Source organism: Acinonyx jubatus, chromosome C2, assembly GCF_027475565.1.
Source record: "Acinonyx jubatus isolate Ajub_Pintada_27869175 chromosome C2, VMU_Ajub_asm_v1.0, whole genome shotgun sequence".
Classification (NCBI taxonomy): Eukaryota; Metazoa; Chordata; class Mammalia; order Carnivora; family Felidae; genus Acinonyx; species Acinonyx jubatus.
The window spans coordinates 144,782,968-144,802,757 of NC_069384.1; the positions used below are offsets into that span (position 1 = coordinate 144,782,968).

Sequence of the window (19,790 nt, forward strand, 5' to 3'; positions counted from 1 at the left end):
ACTTTCCTGGTCTTTAAAGTTTCTCAGTCAACCATCCTGCAGAACAAACACTCTATGGAGCATGTTTAAAGAGGAGGCAAAGAATCCGGCCAGACTCTAACTCACCACTGAAAGCTTATTTCAAGACAATTTACTCGGTAACCAAGCCACTGCTACAGTCTGGAGCTCTCTTCTGAAAAAAAAATGGGTGAGTCAGAACAAGCCCCCGACGAGCATCGATATTGTTCCTTTGCAGTTGTAGGTTGGAATTCGAAATCTGAAATGTGTCCCTTTACTGCCCTCGGATATTCATTTTTCCCTCAGGAAACTGAACCAAATCTTCATCAGCTACATCTTCAGCGTATGACACAGAGAAAACAATGGCTGCAGATGACAATGATGCGACAACCTATGGAAGAGAGACCTGACAGTCAATATCCACCTACAACTTCAGGACCAAGGTGACTTTTAAAAATTAGAGCCAGAGAATTATAAAAATAATATTCAGGGCAGGAAACAAATCTAAACTTGGCTTTGTCAGTTATATATCCATATATCCACGTCAGTGGGTACTCACAATGGCTGTTTATACAGGAAGAAAACCTCAATTCAATGTGTGCGTTAAACAGTAGATAATTAGGATGAGAGGAAAAGACAACACACGTTTTAGGTCATCAACTCCAACTAGAAAAAAAAAAAGAGTGAAGCCATTTATAAAGTAATTGTGTGCAATGGAGGCTGATGTAAAACTGAGAGAGGAGAGTAGACTAGATAAATCGATAGGTCGATAGAGAGAAAGAAGATAGAAAATCTCCTTGAATCCTTACACCAACTATCTAAGGTAAGTTTTAATATCCAGACTTTAAAGATGGTAGGGGGCACAAGACGGACGAAGGGGAGTGGGAGATACAGATTCCCAGTTCTGGAATGAGTGAGTCACAAGGATGAAAGGCACAGCATAGGGAGTATAGCCAATGGTATGGTAATAGCCTTGTGTGATGACAGACAGTAGCTACACTTGTAAACACAGCATAATGCATAGAGTTGTGGAATCACTATGTTGCACACCTGAAACTAATGTAACATTGTGTATAACGCTTTTAGTTGCAGATTTCAGTCATTGACAACATGTGTCTATACCAAGATTTTCTGCACTGTGCTCCATAGGCCATTACTCCAAATCAAAATGGGACTCTGGGATTCGAATCATTTGGAGAAGCACTGATTTAACATCACGAGAAATTTCTTTATTGCATGCATACACAAATAAAGAAATATTTTTGAAAGATGGGAAAACTGAGACTAAGCAACTCAGAATGACTTGGCTCAGAGCTTGAACTCAAACCTACATCAGGCTGCCTCTAAGGCCATGGTCCTCTTACTATGTCCGGGAGTTCACAGAATGCTCCTTATGAGAAATCAGGATGAGAAGTGTGCATTCCGGAAAAGAAGCGTACACACTGAAATGGATTTATATGCACAAAATGGGCGTTAGAGCCTGTGCTAATAAGGGAACGTTTCCAAATGGAAACAAGATTCGTAAACACTGCCTTACTTTATTTACATAATTGAATCTTGAATATTAGGTTTAATCAAAATGAATAGAGAGAGCAAAATAATAGGTTTCATATGGGATTGATGATAGACTTTAAGTTGTAGAGATAATATAATTGGATATAAATTGGGCAAGTTCATAATTTTAATTTAATAGGCTCTATAAAAGCTCTAGAAAACCAAGTACAATAGTGACATTTGTGGGAAAAGACACTTTTAGTTTTAGATTTTAGTCACTGACAGCATATATCTGTGCCAAGATCTTCCACATTGTACTCCATAGGCCATTACTCTTAAATCAAAATGGGACTCGAGGATTCAAATCATTTGTAGAAAAGCTGATTTAACAACACGGGGAATTTATTGCACGTATGTAAATGTAAATCTCCAAGGAGACTCTGGGATGCCCAAACTTCCTTGTCCATGGGATGCCACGGGAGCATGTAGCAGGACATGTTGCCCTTAAGGAAGAATTTGGGAAATACTTGTCTATGCAATCGTTGGCTAAGAAAAAAGTTTGACAGAAGTTAAGAATAGCCAAGTTGTGGGGCACCTGGGTGGCTCAGTCGGTTAAGCGTCCGACTTCAGCTCAGGTCATGATCTCATAGTCCATGATTTCAAGCCCCTCATCGGGCTCTGTGCTGACAGCTCAGAGCCTAGAACCTGCTTTGAATTCTGTGTCTCCCTCTCTCTCTGCCCCTCCCCTGCTCAGGCTCTGTCTCTCTCTGTCTCAAAAATAAATAAAAACATTTTTTTAAAAGTTTAAAAAAAGAGAAAAAAATAGCCAAGTTGAGAAGAACAGTGCCTTGCCCAACAACTTTCACAAGACGTGTCTTACTTTATTCTTTCCCGTTTGGGCCTGAGCAAGACTGGGTAGTTCTCAAGAACCATTAACAGGAGATTCTCATTTTCTTCACTGTCCACACTCAACTATTTTAACCTTCATTAGAATGAAAGCATCCAAACTCAGGACAATTGACTTCATAATTACATATGGTTTAATGTTTCCTTTTCCCCTCAAATTAAAACTAGGAGCCCATTCCTTCGACCTGATTTCATTTTAACAACCTCCTATTGGTCTTTGGGGAAACATGAGGAAGTCATGGGGAAAGGATTTTGAAGTTCAGTTGGCATAAGTGTACATTTAAATCTTCTCATCATGATAGATTTGGGGCATGTTCTATGCATTTGATTTTAGTTCATAGACTGCCCCCAGAGCGTCCAGTAAATGATGTGGAGTAACTTTTAAAGTGGACAGTTATAAAAGTTCTCAGGAAGTGCACGAAGAGACATGGAAGGATAGAGTAATACTTCTAGATTTCCTTACCCTCCATTACCTTAAAGGGATTCTTTGTCCTCTGTGAAAGGTTTTGGTAATTCTCAGAGGGCAGCTGGGAATTGGTTTCTGTGTCACACAGGCAAGATAATCAACCAAATTTCAGAGTGGAAGTGTCCATATGGTTGGGACGTGAACTGTGGAAAAGCAGAGAAATGCCACTTCCTGGAAATTCTGCCAGGTCTTCAGGTATGCTAATTCCGATTATGGAAAAGAAAACAACAGGTGAGATCATTAACACTGATTGAGCACCTACTACTAGGTACTAGGTAGGCTATGTCAACAGCCTTCCCAAAACTATAATTGTAACCTGTATCATAAGCCTGCAATGTAAATGTCATTGACCTCATCTTAGACCCAGAGAGACAGAGTAAATCACCTGAGTTGCAAAGCTGGGAGTGGCAGAGCTAGGAGGCTTAATTTATTTGAGTCTAAAGTCCATGCATTTCCGGTGTAAAACATGCCCTTTCCTGGAGGCCATAAGAAAGGACAAGATTTGAGAAATAAAGCTACTCATATCCTGAAAGGAAGGAACACGTCAAAAGCCATGAACTTCACCTAACCGGGGGGGGGGGGGGGGGGGGGGGGGGGGGGTGGGTCCACCGAAGGCAGAACCCAGGACCTAAATATTTAGTGAAGTTATTCAGTGGGCGTGTCATGTGCCGAAGCATTGTGGATTTGGCAATGACATTGAATACCCTCGAGAGCTCAAAGTATAATGGGAAGACACAGGCAAGTCTCCTTTCCCCAGAAAGTATCAGTAGAATCTAATTTGCAGAAATTTAGAGCCAAATGGATTCGATTTTTTTCCTTTTTGATTGACATATTTGATTGACAGAGTGAGTAAGAAGCACAAATATAGTGTATAAAGCCCAGTAAACTTTTACATATGCTTACGCCTGTGTAACCACCAATTAAATTGAGATATAGGTCATTTCCAACTCTCCAGAAGGTTCCCTCATGCCCCTCCCAATCATTCCCCAAAGTAACCACTGGTCTTATTTCTATCACCATAGATTAATTTTGCTTATTCTTGAATTTCGTATAGTGGAATCACGCGATAAATGTTCTTTTGAATCTGGCTTACTCAACGTTATATTGGTGAGCGTCATCCATATTGCTGCATACAGCAGCCATGCGGTCTTTCTCCTTGCTGTGTAGCATGTAAGTGTAGCACGCTTCATTTATCTATTATACTGTTGATGGTCATTTGTTTCCTGTTTGAGGCTATTGTGAATAAAGATGATACGAAAGGTCTTACCCATGCCTTGTAGTGGAATTTCTAGGCCATCAGATAGGCGTAGGTTTAGCTTTGATCTACCACCAAGCAATACTCCAAAAATAGTTGTGCAAAGCCATTTTACCAACGCGCATCTCACGAATATTTGGTGTGATGAGTCCTTTTAATTTCAGCCGTTCTATTGGGTATGTCGTGATATCTTGTTGTGGTTAAAATTCACACGTCCCTGTGGACTGATGACGTCAAGCACCTTTTCGTAAGCTTTACTGGCTCTTTGGATTTCCTTTTCCGTGAAATGCCTGCAGAAGTCCTTTGGAGTAATTTTGCTGCAGCTTGTGATGAGCCAGCTTTATTTCCAGCTTCGCATTGCATTAGATTGACTAAAAGACACTTTTCTTCTCTCCAGTCTCCCCCCGCTTTCAGTGTCTCCCCCACTCCTCAGCCCCCTCCACACATACACACCCCCCTCCCCTCCCACTGTGAAGAGCTTGTATCAGCTGGAGATGAGAAACTATATTTTAGGCTCACCGGGAAAACCCAATTTCATTTAGAAAACTGAAATAGATTATGACACTTCGGAAGGGTTCATCTCTGCCTGCTTGTTTTTCGCTTAATGCCCATTTCACATCTCTATTACAGCTCCGTGATTTACCATCCTCACATAAAAGAACCAAGTGGATTCTCTATCTCCCAGTGTGCTAGAAATATGGCATTACATATATTTAAAAAGCCTAAATCACAGTGAGCCCTGCAAAAAATATCCCAAGTATTGATTTAAACATGTATTTTTGCAACATGCCTTCCTGCACGCTCTGGGGAACATAAAGTGACCCATAAATATTCTGGAAGGACCACTTGTTTTCCATTCTTCTGTCACCCTGAGCCACAGAAGCATCTTTTCCCGAGTGCTCCCATGATTTCAAACCAACAGGCAGGATGGCTGAGACAAGAAAGCTCCGGTTAAGTAGATAGCTGCAGGCCTACTGCTGACAGGGCTGTCACAGCCCCCTTCAGGCTCTTTCTAAAAATAATAATAAGCAACGGTTTCTCTACCCATCACCCTTCTCCCACATTGGAGAGTTCAAAGGGGTACTGGTATTAATTCATTAATTGCACGACAGCCTTCCGAGGGAAGGAAAGGCACGCGACTCCAGTCTCCAGGAAGGACTTTAGGACCTGGGTGTGTGTGTGCTCCAGGTCATGCAGGAAAGCAAGAGAGTGGCTTCATGAAATCCATCACATCACTGAACTACGGAGCCATGGGATTTTAGAGCTGGAAGGACCCATCTAGTAGAAACTGCCTACCTTCCCATGAAGAAGCTCAGACCGAAAGAGCTTAGGGGCTGCCCAAGGTCACACAGAGAAAGGGCTGAGGGTCCCACCTTAGATCATATAGAGACTAAACGACTGAAATAAGATAAGATCCAGGTTCTCTGACTCTCCGTCCAAGACATTAAGCAAAAACAACATCAAGAAGAAGGGGCATGAAAAAAGAAAAAGTAAACTTTTTAAAAAAGTGTTTATTTCTTTCTTTTGAGAGAGCGAGTGAGAGTGAGCAGGGGAGAGGCAGAGAGAGAGGGAGACAGAGAATCCCAAGCAGGCTCCACACTGTCAGTGCAGAGCCCAGTGTGGGGCTCGAACCCACGAACCGCCAAGACCGTGACCTGAGTCGAAACCAAGAGTCGGAGGCTGAACCCACGAGCCACCCAGGCGCCCCAAGAAAAAGTAAACTTTTATCATCCTTAAGATTCCAGGGTAGTTAAATCAAAATTTAATTCAAGATTATGGAGGAATTTTGCCTCCGGTAGGTCAACAGGAAGTAAGTAGCGGATCAGAACCCATATCTGACTGATGCCAAAGTCCACACTCGGAACCACCCCCTTTCTAGGGTAAGTAAATATTTGAAGTGCTTTACGGCGGTTGAAGAAAGTACTTAGGAATTTTCTTTAAAAGAGTCTAGAAAATTAGACAAGTGGTTTAAGGGTATGGTGGGGAAGAAAGCTTTATTCTTTTCGTTCCGTGCCCCTTTTCACTGTTTGAATATTTGTTAACCATCATCCATGTACTGCTTTAGTTGTAAAAAAAAAAAAAAAAAAAAAAAAAAAGATGTGGCTGACACATTTTAAGGATTCTACTAAACTATAAGAGGTCATTTAATTAAAAGTAGCAGGGAAAAAAGCCACAAATTCGTCTCCCAGATCACAATTTGTGCTTGCTTTAGAGCATTATTTCATCTCCTTGGAGCATCCCCACCATCCCCTCTCCCCACATTCTCTGACCATGTTTTTTTCATGTATCCTGTGGGTTTGCTACATGACAATTGCAGCTAAAAATAAGCTTGCTTCTGCCCACTCCCAGTTTATTATTTCCGTAAGCTCTCGCTCCGTGTAATAACTTTATTATAGAGAATTTGCATAGGCCTTTATAGTCCTTATTCTCTCAAGAGACATTTATTGATCACCTACTATGACCTCATGACCCAGTCAACCTGAAAGACCGATATTCAAGCACAGTATTACCACACAGTCAAGGGAACACAGAAAATGCAGTTGGTGAAGAGAGGCTTTGGGGACACACAGGAAAGTGAAATGAGTCTGCGGAACAAGTTAGGAAAGGGCTCATGGAGAAAGTGGCATTTGACCTAGGCCTTGAAGGGCAAAATGGAGTCTCCCAAGAGCCAAGGAGGAAACAGGTTACTGTAAGCACACACAAAGGCAGGAGGCAAGGAGTAGGAGGCACAAAACTGTATTCACCAGGATTTTCAAAGGCTGCTCCCCAAAGGAAAAAAGGCAGTCTAAATGGGAAACCAGAAAACACAAGCCAGTGGCTGTGGGAGGTGGGGAGCCCTAAGGGCAGCATATAGTTTGCAAGCAGACGCAGAATGGAAAAAACCAGCGTGCAGGAGAGACAGCGGAAGCAAAGCATGAGAGATGATCTGTAGAGCATCTTACTGTCCACGTAAACACCTGCAGCATCGTCAAAAAGAGAAATCTGCTCTAGTGGCTAAGGATGCACACGTCAGTGATGAAACTACACACAGTCACTCGAGGACGTGATTGCTGTACGAGTGAGGGAGTGGGTGCTTCGGGGAGGATGAGGGGTGGTGACGGGGCAGGGCACGTGAGGGCCGCTGGGGTGGTTGGCAATGTTCTGTTTCTTGACCGAGTCAATAGTTGCCGTATAAATGATTCATTAAGTTGTTTGTTTTGGTGGTTTTACTATTTATGTTTATTTTACAATGTGAAGGGTTGCCAATACCTAAATTAAAGACGTGTCCAGTTTTTCAGATCTCTGGATAGACTGGGAGCTCGGAGGTTGGAGGCAAGCCTCCAGGTGGCTCAGCCATATTCCCGTCACATGTGAAAGAACAGTGTACTCAGGGCACATGGCACAGGTCAGCGTGGCAGAGACAGAGAAGGTGGCTGCAAGGAGATCCAGATCTGTGACAGGGGAGGAAAAGTGGGGAACCTCAGGAAGACCTCAGGGGAAGGGGGCCACTCCCAAACGTGGTCCCCACTTTCGCAGCTTCTACCCAGAGGTCAGCATCCCAGCCTCCGGATGCCGCGGATGGCGATGGGACTCGTCGCTCAGAGGCAGGGCAATGAGATCAGCACCACCTGATCTCATTGGCAAAGGAAGAGCCAACGAGATCTCAGGGCAAAGGAAGAGGCCCGAGACCCTCCTCCCCCTCCATGGGGAGCAACTCAAGGCAGCCCTTCGAACAAAGGATGGGTCCTCTTGCATAAAGAAGCAGGAGGAGAACAGAACAGGCCGATCTGTGGCCAGGACGGGGTGTTCATTCCAGCTTTCTGGCCCAGCACTCTTAAGGTGTTTGTCCCTTGGGAACGAAGAAAGGACAGATCTCTAAAGGCTTGGGAGGGAAGCACACACAGTGCCCTGTGGTGAGACCAGGAGACCACTTGTAGCCCCAGAACTTGTCACACAGGAAGTCCCAAGGATAGCTGCTGGACTCAGTTTGTCCCTACAATTCTACCGACGTCACCATTTTTTCTCCTCCATCTTCGCCCCTGCGGTGTCAACCCCACCGTATAGTCAGAAGGGCGCTTGGGCTCCGGGATCAAACTGAACCGGACCAAACAAGACCAGAGCCCTGCCATGTAAGATCTCTGTGGCCTTGAGAAAGTGATTCGATCTCTCTGGTCCTCACCTCTAACATGAGGACAAGAACACTTCACTCAGAGGGTTCTTGCCTGGACTGTATGAAGTATTAGCTACAAAGCACCGGCTCAGGATCAGACACTTGGTAGACTCTCAGAAAATGAGGAGTCTGTTGTTACAACTAGGTAGAATTCGTGAGCATTTAAAAACAAAGACAAAAACAAAAATGCAGAAGGAGATAACCCCCGGAATGACTAAAATCAAAAAGACCAACAATGCCTAACAGTGGTGAGAATGAGAGCAGCCAGAATTCTCATAAACCCTGGTGCAAGAGTGAATTTGTCCCAACAACCTTGGGAAGCTGCTCGGCAGAATCTACCAAGGCTGAACAACGCACCCCCTGTAGCTCAACGATCACGCTCCCAGGCAGACCATATACCCGACAGAATACACACTTGCGTGCCCCCAAAATATAGGAATGGTTGTAGCAGCATTTTTCATCATACCCAGAAACTGGAAGTTAACCAAATATCCATCAGCAATAGAACAAATAAATAAAAGCAGGCAAGCCTCATCCGTGGAGTTGGTTGGTGGTCAGGAAACTTTCGTTATTCCTGGGGCAGAGGCAATGGGTTGGTGGCTGGGAAGGGACAACAGGGGGACTTCTGGAGGTCTGCAATATTCTACTTTTTGATCTGGGTAGTGGTAACGGGGTGGTTTCTGGATTGCTCAATTTGTGGTAACTCAGTAAGCTACACAGTTCTTATACGTATATTTTTCTAGGGGTACTGTACTTCATTTTCAACTAAAGATTAAAAAGAAAGAAGGGTTAAAAAGTCAAGCAATTAGATCCTAATGCACCCTGAGCTATAAGCTCCATCCCATATAATCAACTGTGCATCTTTTCCTAAAGTCTCCAGGAAGATTCTATCGCTTCTTAACGGTAATAACTAGTCTTTACTGAGCACTAATGTGTGTCAGGCATGCCTCTAAGTAAGTTACATGCATTAATTTCTTTAATCCTTTTAACACTTCATGAGTAGAATGACCTACCTCTTCCTGTGTGGGGTGTAGTACCAATTTACTCCTATTATCCCAGCAAAAATTATTGATAGTTCCCCCACGCTTTATTCTTAAAAGTGTCTGGGGTGAAATAATAAATTACACATTCACCCTGCCTATGAAGTGGGTGCCATTATTATCCTCTTTCTCTCTCTTTTATGTCTTTATAACGTTTATTTATTTATTTTTTGGGAGAGACAGAGAGAGAGACAAAGTGTGAGCGGGGGAAGGGCAGAGAGTGAGGGAGACACAGAATCCAAAGCAGGCTCCAGCCTCTGAGCTTCAGTGCAGAACCCGATATGGGGCTTGAACCCACAAACCATGAGATCATGACCTGAGCCGAAGTAGGACACTTAACCAACTGAGCCACCCAGGAGCCTCTCTCTCTCTCCCTCTCTCTCTTTTAATGACACACAGAGAAGATAGGTAATTTGCCCAAGGTCACAGAGCCAGTAAGCAGTAAAGTAAGACTTTGAACCCAATGTCTGACTCCTCACCACTAGGACATGCTGCCTTTCTTGTCCAAATTTCATTATTCTCGAAATTCAGAAAATTCTTCATGTCCAACTTTTCTTCTTTTTATGCAGTTTTAACCCATCTTCCAACACCTGGCATTTCTGGAAAGTGGGAGAGCTGCTCATCTCCTACAGTGAACCCCACAGCTGGCCCAACTCGCGTACAACGGCCTCTCAACATGTTCAGGCAATGAGTGGAACTCATCTTCTCCCTTCTTTTTAAAAATGACATAAACATGCTCCACTTCACATTTACATTTGCCTTATTCAATATGTTTTCAACCATTTCAATAGTATCCATGGGCCTTCATTCCATTTTTTCCATTTACTCATTCAGCAGATTATTCAACGAAGCCCTACTCTGTGCTGGGCACTGCAGGCCTAGCTGGCAATAAAGTGGTAATCAACAGGACGAGCACAGCCCATGATCTCAGGAGCTTACAGTCTGGTAGGAAAAATGGCCCTAAAGAAATGATGACGGAAACAACTACCCATCCACAACACGGTAGGGGCTGGGAAGGGTGTAACAGGGAGCTTGGTCTGAGGAGCCAGCCAAGGCTTCTCCAAAAGAGTGACACTTGAGTCCAGCCTTGTAGGATGATGACTGGCGCTGGACTGGTAAAGCTGGCAGGACAGGGTGTTCCAGGCAGGGGGAGGAGTATATGCCGACAGCCTTGAGGATGAACGGAGTCTGGGCAGTTGTTGGAGCCAAGGAATAGCCCACGTGGCCGAAGCCTAGTGAACAGGGAAGTGAGTGTGGCGGGGAAGGCAGGTAAAAAGGCGGGGACAGCTGGACCGTGCAGCTCACAGGAGCCCAAGTAAGGCACTCTACCTGCAATGGGAAGCATTTGGACTCATTTGGCAGGAGAATGTCCCGATCCTGTCCCCCTGCCATGTTCCAATTCCTGGCTTTCAAATCATCGAATACTCTAAGCTAAGTGAAGAAGGAGGCCACCTCCATTCATCCATGTATCCCGAGAGTGTAGAACATTTTTGGAATGTTTTAAGAACAGTTTTACAAATGAACAGCCTACCCCAAATGCCCTTGGTTACTAGAAACTTCTTCATCATTTTTCGGTAACGCATTGCCAACTAGTCTACAGAGACTAAATTTGTCCAAAGTCCTGGACCACAGCCACCGTTGCATAATTTCACTATTCACCTTGTGCTCTGTTGGTGCTCAAAGAGCACTATTTACATAAACAATAAGAATAGCATCCCCCACAGTTGTGCAATGCAATGGCCCCCACGTAGGTTTAGCCTGTGCCTACTGAGATTTATATTTACTTGCTTCCATAGTTAGGTCTTTATTTATGAATCTGTGCCCTACCCTATTCTAAAAATGGTTTTAAAAGGCTTAGAAGGATAGAGAAAACAGAACAAGATAACATAACAGAGAGAGAACACAGATTCAAAGAAAGGGGGAAATAGAAGGAAAAAACGAGAGCAGGACCATAGAAACGATCCAGGAACAAGGTTATTACAAAAACGCATTCTTAGACTTTCATACGCTTGGCTCTATGTTTCCCAACAATCAGCATTGTTAGGATTTGAGGGGACTAATTAATTAAATCCTTCTTCAGAAATTGTGGAACCAATTAAGAAATAGGGCCGGGAAAAAAATTAAATTGCTATTTCCATTCTGATGCTGGTGAAGCTGGCTTGGAGAACTGGACTTGGGTCTAAGATCCAAAATATTCCTCCGTGCGAAGCATACTAACTTGCCCCGTCACAGGTGAAACAGTAGACAACTTCCCACTAACCCCTTTCAAGGAACAGAACCCGCCTGTCAATCCACCCATCACCCGGGGGAGGCAAGTAAAGAGAATAAAACACTCTCGCCCAAGGGCTGGTGATCCCAAGGGGAGACCGAGAAGCTATATATACCAGCAGTAGCCACTGTCCAATGTCACCAATCGATGAAATTATCCCCCACCCTGGGGTGGAAGTTACAAAAAGCAGAGAGAAAGGTAGGAAACACACCTACAATCATACCTTTTTGATACTGATCAACTACTCAGCTCTTAGCTGGTCTGACCCAAGCAGGCTTGGTCAAGTTTTTGTTTTGCCTTGCCTCTCAAATCATGACGTGCACACAGATTACCCGGAGATCTTGTTGAAGAACAGACTGTGATGCGTGGGTCTGGGGTGGGGGTGACATTCTCTTTCGACAAGCTTCCAGGTGATGCTGATTCTGCTGGTCCACATCTAGAGTGTCCGGAACCGCGGTCCTTGACCTGGAGCCCACACAGAGTTCTTGAATTTAGAGGAGACCTGTGTATTTGGATGATAGAAAATACACATTCTCATTTTTACTAATTTCTAACTGCAATTTGCCCTTTCCTTCTAGTATGAACGCAGACAACAACCCACAACCGTACGAGAAGTGCCTGTGACTTTGTCACCAACAGAAATCTCAGGCATCTTCAGTATCGCTTTATCGTTATTGCGAATGTCTCCAAATTTCACTTCGTGATCTCTCCAAATACTACTGACGACTGGGAATCACAGTAGCTATTAAAGCTACTGCTAGCTCTTGCCATTTCACATGTTAATAAAGAGGTGCGTATATTATCATCTTGCAAATGAACACATTAGGATATTTTTAATATCTCAATAGCTGTATTTCACTATAATTGGTTTCCTTTGTAATCCTACGCATTTTATGTTTTTAACGGAGTTAAAAACGGCATTCCAGGAAAGAGCACACAGACATCACCAGAATGCAGGAGGTTATATAAAAGGTTAAGAATCCTCGATGAGAAAGGGAAGCATTGCCAAAAGTGACCACTGACCCCAGGGTGGCGACAGGATGTCCTGTGGCTGAATTCTGGAGCCAGATAGCCTGGGTCTGAATCCTCCTTCCGAGGAGGCATGAGGCCCTGGGTAAGCGCTGACCCTCCCGTGCCTTGAGACCAGGGACTTCAAAGGGGGCAGTTAGAGAATTAAATGAGTTATTATTCTTTTGTAATGTTTCTTTTTGAGAGAGAGACACAGCATGAGCAGGGGAGGGGCAGAGAGAGAGGGAGACACAGAATCCGAAACAGGCTCCAGGCTCCGAGCTGTCCGCACAGAGCCCGACGCGGGGCTCGAACTCACGGACCGCGAGATCATGACCTGAGCCGAAGTCGGACGCTCAACCGACAGAGCCACCCAGGCGCCCCCATGAGTTACTAACTTTGAGGTGCACAGAACAGGGCCTGGCTCAGAGTAAACAAACATCTTAGAGTTAAGTGTTGCCTAATAGAGAGTATGAGACCTGTATTCAGAAACTCAAACGAACAAGCATGTATTCAGCACCCCCAAGGAGACAGAGACGGAAACCGCAAATCCCCTGCCGTCACGGCGTCCGCAGGTCCAGTGGGACAGACGGCCAGCAAGCCCAGTGAAACATGAGCTCCGTCTCACAACCCAGGGAGGCACCGTCTGTGGGAGGAGGGAGCCCCTGGCCGGCTGGGAAGAAGGAAAGGAAGCTTCACGAGAGGCTCGCCGAACACCTCCCCAAAGCGTTCCGAGGTAGGCAAACGCATCCCATTGCCTCCCGGCTACGGCCTCCGCTGGTGTCTTATTTACATTACCCCAGGAGCTCAGAATGCCTCCTAGAAGCTCAGTGACCAGATTCCTTGCTAGCATCTTCCCACTTTGTCAGAGTTTTTCGCATCTGGGCACCACTCCCCAGATGCCGGCCGTCCACAGCACCGTAAATAACAGACAGGCTTGCGCACGGCACCAGCTCTCTACCAGGACAGAGAGAGTCGCTCTGCTTCTCAATACCAAGCGCTGCCCCCTCTGCCTGTGCCCACAGACACCCCCCCCCCCCCAGCCTTCAGGGCACAGCGGGAGAACGATCCCTGCAGGAAAGCAGCCCCGAGCCAGACGTGAAACACCACGATCTCCTCTCGGCCACCGCGATGAGTACTCGGGGCTTCCTGCATATTCTGTTCAGTTAGTATAACAACAATGCTGACTCCCGTTTGCGGGGCTCAGCTGTGTGCCAGGCACTAGGCGCAGCGTCCCCGTCTCTATTTGGCTGGGCCGGCCGTCGCAAAGCCCACAGCCTGGGTGGCTTAGCCCACAGGAATGTATTTTCCCACAATTCCGGAGGCTAGCAAGTCCAAATTCAAGATGTTGGCACGGCTGGCCTCTTCTGAGACCCCTGTCTTTGACTTGGGTAGGGCCGCCTTCTCTCTGTGGCCTCCCATGGCCTCTCCTCTGTGCACGCATCTGTGTGCTCTCCCCTCGTCTTCTCAGGAGGACACCAGTCATATGGGCTTCAGGCCCATCCCGGTGGCCTCATTTTAACTGGATTACCTCTTTAAAGATCTTACCTCCAAATAGGGTTGCATGCTGAGGCACGGGGGTTAGGACTTCAAAACAGGAAGTGGCGGAGGGGGCTCACAATTCAGCCCCTCACGCTGTCTAACCCACAGGGAGCTATCGTCCATGACGACTAATGACTTGCCTGAGGGTCACACAGACAGGGGAGCCACGCTTGGAGCCAGGGCACTTTAGTCCACAGCCAGCCCTCTGCCCAGTCTACCAGTGTCCTCCTGGCACAGCCCCTGGACGCACCCCAGGGGCGTGGAGATGCCCCGACTCAGTCCCAGGGAAGGGGCCTTGGGGTGCTGTACTTTGACAAATCCCTGAGGCAGCACAGAGAAGAACCTCTTCGTGACACCGCGTGGACTCCCCTTCGTGTCCCAGTCCTTGGAATGGCTGCCAAGGAGCGTGGGCACTCGTGCGTGGTCTCCATTGCCAGGGGCATGAGCGCTCCCCCGGGGGAGCTTATCTGACACAGGATGTGATGCCGATGTTTGGTTCCGAGGCAGGTTGTAGGGGACCCCCCCACCACGCCTTTCCCTGGCCCTCTTCTTCCTTTCCCTTGGGTGCAACCTCCCAGGGCAAAACCAAGCCCCACCAGTGACCTAGGTCAGTGGAAGGAGAGCTGGAGGCTGAGCTCGACCCACCTGATTCCCCCCCCACCCGCCCGACCACTGCCCTCAGCCTCCAGCCCCAGGGTCCCCTCAATGCTCAGTTTAGAAAGCACTGGTACGAAGTCTGCATGAGCTGGATTGATCCTGGACTAGTCTGTTTTGCTGGCTGGCAGTTCGATCCAAGTATGAACGAAATGCGACCCACTGCATAAAGAGGGCAGTCTGCTAAGTTTTGACATATGTAGGCACTTATGGAACCATCACCACAATCGAGGGAACGAACATGTCTGTCTCATCCAAAGGTTCCTCCTGCCCCCTTGTAACCCCTCTCTTGCCCCTCTCAGCCCATACCCACCCCCCATGAGATGGGAATTAATGTTCTCGTCTAATAAGTAAGAAGTAAGAAAACTAAGGCTTAAGGAGGCTAAGTGATGGGAGAGAGGGTCTGGCTTCCAAGCCTTGCCCTTAACCTTGTGCTGTTTCCCGGGCAGTGTAGTCCAGTGGTCAGGCGTGCAGACCCGCAAGTTTGTCCACGCGGTTTCAGTCCTGGCTCCACCATCAGCTGTGTGATCTGGCACAGGTCGCCAATTACCTATGTTCCCAGGCCCTCCTCTGTAAAACAAGGATAATGAAATCTGCCCCATATGGTGGTTGTAGGATTGAATGAGTTAAAAGACACAAGGCATCCACGACGGTGCCTGGCACACAGCCGGGTCTGATACGTGTTTCCTATTTTGTACCCTGTTCCTCATTCCCACCCTGAACTCTTTTGTGCAACACCCCAGCGTCACAGACACAGAAGCCTATGTCCTGAATAATTCGACATTTCCTCCTTGCCTTAGCCCTTCTCTCAACATCTCCCGAGCCCCCTTGAAGCACAGGACTCTCTGGGCTCTGCGCTGTATCACATGCAACGGTGAATGAGGTCCCCGTGGTTTCAGACTTGAAATTTCTGCTCAGACTTCTCCCTAGCGGTCTGTAAGTCACTTCCTCTTCTTTTTAAAGTGAAGACGAGATTATTTGACGAAATGGAAGCACAGAATCATTTTTGCACTCCAGTGGATTTTTGCAAGAGTTAAACGGTGCCAGATTCATAATTTGTTCCTATTCTTCCCGTGCCTTTCTTCACTGTCTTTGAATGCTTTGTGTCCCAGTCAGAGCAAGAAAGCAGGGGCTTTCTCAAGGAAACTCGAATAACATATTATCACTGTAAGGATCATCATGACAGATGATGGTCGCAAGAATCATTAAGTCTTGGTGTAAAAATCCATTCAGGGAAACTTAGTTTGGGAAGAATAGACTTACAGAGGAATATAGACTTTGCCAGATGGAAGAATGCCTTTCTTAATAGACAAGACAGTAGGACCCATTCTCGGGGCTCTTTTGTCTGCTAGGGAACAATCTCTCTTCCTTTTCATCTCCACTCGCAGCCCCTTGCCCACACTCAACAGACTACAAAACTGGACAAGGAGTCCTTCTGGGCCTCAACCAGTATTGCAAGACATCAGACCACATTCTACAGCCAGAGAAAGCTCTGACAACACACATACGTAAGCACGTACGTGTACGTATGTCCACACTTGTGCATATACTCATACATACAGACACTTCTTCAACTTACTTTCAAATTAGGTAGTTTCTATTCCAAAGTGACACAATTTTTACCCACCCTGACAATGTTAAGGACCCCTTCCTGGGGCGCCTGGTGGCTCAGTCAGTTAAGCTTCTGACATCAGCTCAGGTCATGACCTCACGGTTTGTGAGTTCGAGCCCCCGTCGGGCTCTGTGCTGACAGCTCAGAGCCTGGAGCCTGCTTCGGATTCTGGGTCTCTCCCTCTCTCTGGCCCTCCCCTGCTCTCGCTCTGTCTGTCTCTCAAAAATAAATAAACATTAAAAAAAAAAAGGACCCCTTCCTAATGACCCAAACAAACATTTTTGAATGCGAAAGTGAGAGAGGCAGAGCATGACCGGGGGAAGGGCAGAGAGAGAGAGGGAGACACAGACCCCGAAGCAGGCTCCAGGCTCTGAGCTGTCAGCACATGAGATGGTGACCTGAGCTGAAGCTGGATGCTAACCCAGGCGTCCCCAAACCAACATTTTTTTTTAATGGATAAGGATTAGATTAGTCAAATCTTAGAATCTATCCCATGAGTATGGAAAAGTTTTCCTTAGGTACATATTGATCCTCAGAAACACAGTTTGATTTTCTCGGACAATTAAAGGGAGATTATGCCACTGGGCCTAAAAAGATAGTATCGTTTCTTATCACCTGGTATCCAGCAGATAGCTGTCTTAATTTAAAAGACCCTTAAGGTCAATGCTTATTTAGTTCCTTGCAATAATCTGTTTTGCCATAATTCTGCTTTCCTACTTATTTCCCTTATCTAAAGCAGCATTTTCCAATTTGTGTTTTGCAGGACAATAGATGCATGAGGTGTTAATAAGCATCCCTGGGGTGCTGAAAAATAAGTGGTTCTGTAAGCAAATAAATTTGGGGAATGCTGGGCGAAAGAAAATTAAACAAGTTTCTTTACTGCAGGACTTCTCAGGGCCTTTAATATGCTACTGTGTGTTACAACTGGGTGGGACAAACAGGATTAAAGAGGTGAGTTTGTAACGCATGTGGCACAGAGGCTGACACCCAGTAACAACCAATCAATGTCAATGTTTATAATTATTAGCTGTCATGATTTGAGTTCGTCCCAAACTGATACGTTAAGAGTGTCCTCCTTCCATAGAGCAGCTCCCTGGATTTAATGTTCCATGGAATGCATGCCAGGAAAGGCCAACCTAGCTCATTCCCTATTAATATTTAATAAGTATTTTACTCATTTCTGTGAGCAAAGAAATAAGGTAAAATGTAGTGCCATGGGGAAGTGCACAGGATAAAAAAGAAAGTTACTACTGATTTGGAAGCAGTTAGTCCTATTACTTTTTATCTCCCGAAAAGTGGTCACATCCATGCACATGGATTATTTATTAAGGGAAGAATTTTTGTAACACAGGAAAAAAAATCCGCAGGTTACACTTAGTAACCCATTCATCTATTAAAATACACACACACACACACACACACACACACACACATATAATATAACAGGAGGGTTTGTTCTGTATTACATATTGTTCTAGGTCTTAAGGGTAAAACCAGGTAACAGGTAGACTATATCCCTGCCCTCAGCGTGTTTTGCATTCTAGTGGAGAAGAGAGATAATACACAGATAAATGGGTAAGTACATAGTATATCAGTATTAGTGCCCTAGAGAAAAATTACTCAGGGTAAGGGGACTAGGGAGTGCCAGTATTGTGGTGGTGGTATATGTTATTTTAAACAAAGGAGGCACAAAGCCTTCATTGATCCCATGAAGCTTCAGCAGAGACCCGAAAGCAACAAATGACAAACCGTGCAGGGGATGGAACGTGCCCGGAGCCTCTGGGTAATATTGAGAAGACTTTGGCTACAGTGGGGCCAGTGGCGAGGAAAGTTGGAGAAGATCCAGTTGGAACAGTAATGGGGCAGGCAAAGAGCAGGAGGGCAGATCGTCTGGGGCCTTGGAGGCCTTTGTCAGATTTGGGTTTTTACTCTGAAGATCCTCTACAGGACCTTGAACAGAGGAATGATACCTTGATTTGTTTCGAAAGGATCACACTCCTTGCTCGATTGAGAAGGCAAAGGTGGGAGCAGGGACCCTAATCCAGGCACAAAGCACCATGGTGGCTTGGACCCAGTAGGTATTGGCAGAGGAGGCTCCAGGAATGAAACTCATCATGGGAAAAGTAACACCTGTCAGGCTGCTCATCCTTCAATATCCTGCAGAGAGGAGGGCTGACACATGAAGGAAGGCTATCTGTCTTTCTAGGATTGAGATGTCCAGCGGCCATGGTTGATCTTTGTTCACTGGATAAGTCAAACTTCAGCTCGTTAGCAACCTGCCATCTTCTTCCTATCCAAAGAGATGCGTGCAATCAAGATCTAAATCAAGATGCCTAGTGGATTACCATAGCTACAGGTGCCTGGCAACCAGGATTAGACTGATGGCCATTGATCTATGGGCTCCAGATTCTCCCCGGGGATGTAATGCACTGTAAAGGGCATCCAAATTCCTGAAGTAGTCTGAAACAGAGAGAAAAACATTCAGTCATCATCTCGTTCTGATTGGCCTTTGCCTCCCACAGACAAGTGGCCAGCTCACAAACCCCACACCAGATTAAGGCTTTCGGGGTCATTCCTCAAATAGGGGGACTACTGGAACTAACCAGTAGCAGAAAGTTTCAAAAAACAGAGACAAAGAATCTGGTTGTAAGGACAAAGGAAATGAAGGTAATCAAAAAGATATTTGACAGGCCAACGCTGGAGCAGAGGAGGGAGCAAAGAGTGAGCAAGAAACTGAGGGACAGGGTGTAATTCAGGGGTCAGCAGACTATGATCCATGGGCCAGATTGGCCTACTACCCATCTTTCGTAAATAATTTTCAGGGGAAAAGAGCCATGCTCCATTCATTTCCATATGGTTTACAGCTGCTTTCAAGGTGTGATGGCAGAGTTGAGTAGTTACAAGAGACTACGTGGCCCACAGATACTTACATACCTACTACGTGGCCATTGGCAACACTTCGTGTCTAGGTTGTTCCCATATGGGCTGGAGGACTTAAGGTTGCTCTTTTTTGCTCACCAGAGTACTTGGCCTGGCTTATGGCACTGAACTCTGGCGGGCCATGCTATAGAAACACTGAGACGTTTCAAAGAGATAGCCAACATCGCTTTCATAATGAGGAAAGATGAGAAGTCATACAGCAACAGCCTCAGTGTTTTACCTTAGTTAACAAGGTACCAGACAGTATCTATGCCTCGGGACCTAACACCACACACAGAAGAACAAAAAACAGACGGGAAATGTGGGAGAGAAGGAAGGATGAGAAATGGAGCATGGCATCAGGACCTCAAACTTGTTTCAATCAATTTCACTGCTGTGGACTGAGTTGTGTCCAAAATTCGTATTGGATTCACGTCAAAGCCCTAACCCCCAGTGTGATGGTATTTGGAGACGGGCC

General features: G+C 45.8%; 1 long non-coding RNA gene across 1 annotated transcript; it reads right to left on the minus strand.

The window, feature by feature from the left end:
* Window positions 1-77: 77 nt before the first annotated feature.
* On the minus strand, window positions 78-19,790 carry LOC128315322 (uncharacterized). The gene is made up of 4 exons (XR_008298045.1): window positions 18,739-19,790; window positions 11,801-12,079; window positions 2,861-3,063; window positions 78-388 (listed from the first exon to the last, which is right to left on the minus strand). It is a non-coding gene; the product is annotated as an uncharacterized LOC128315322 (long non-coding RNA).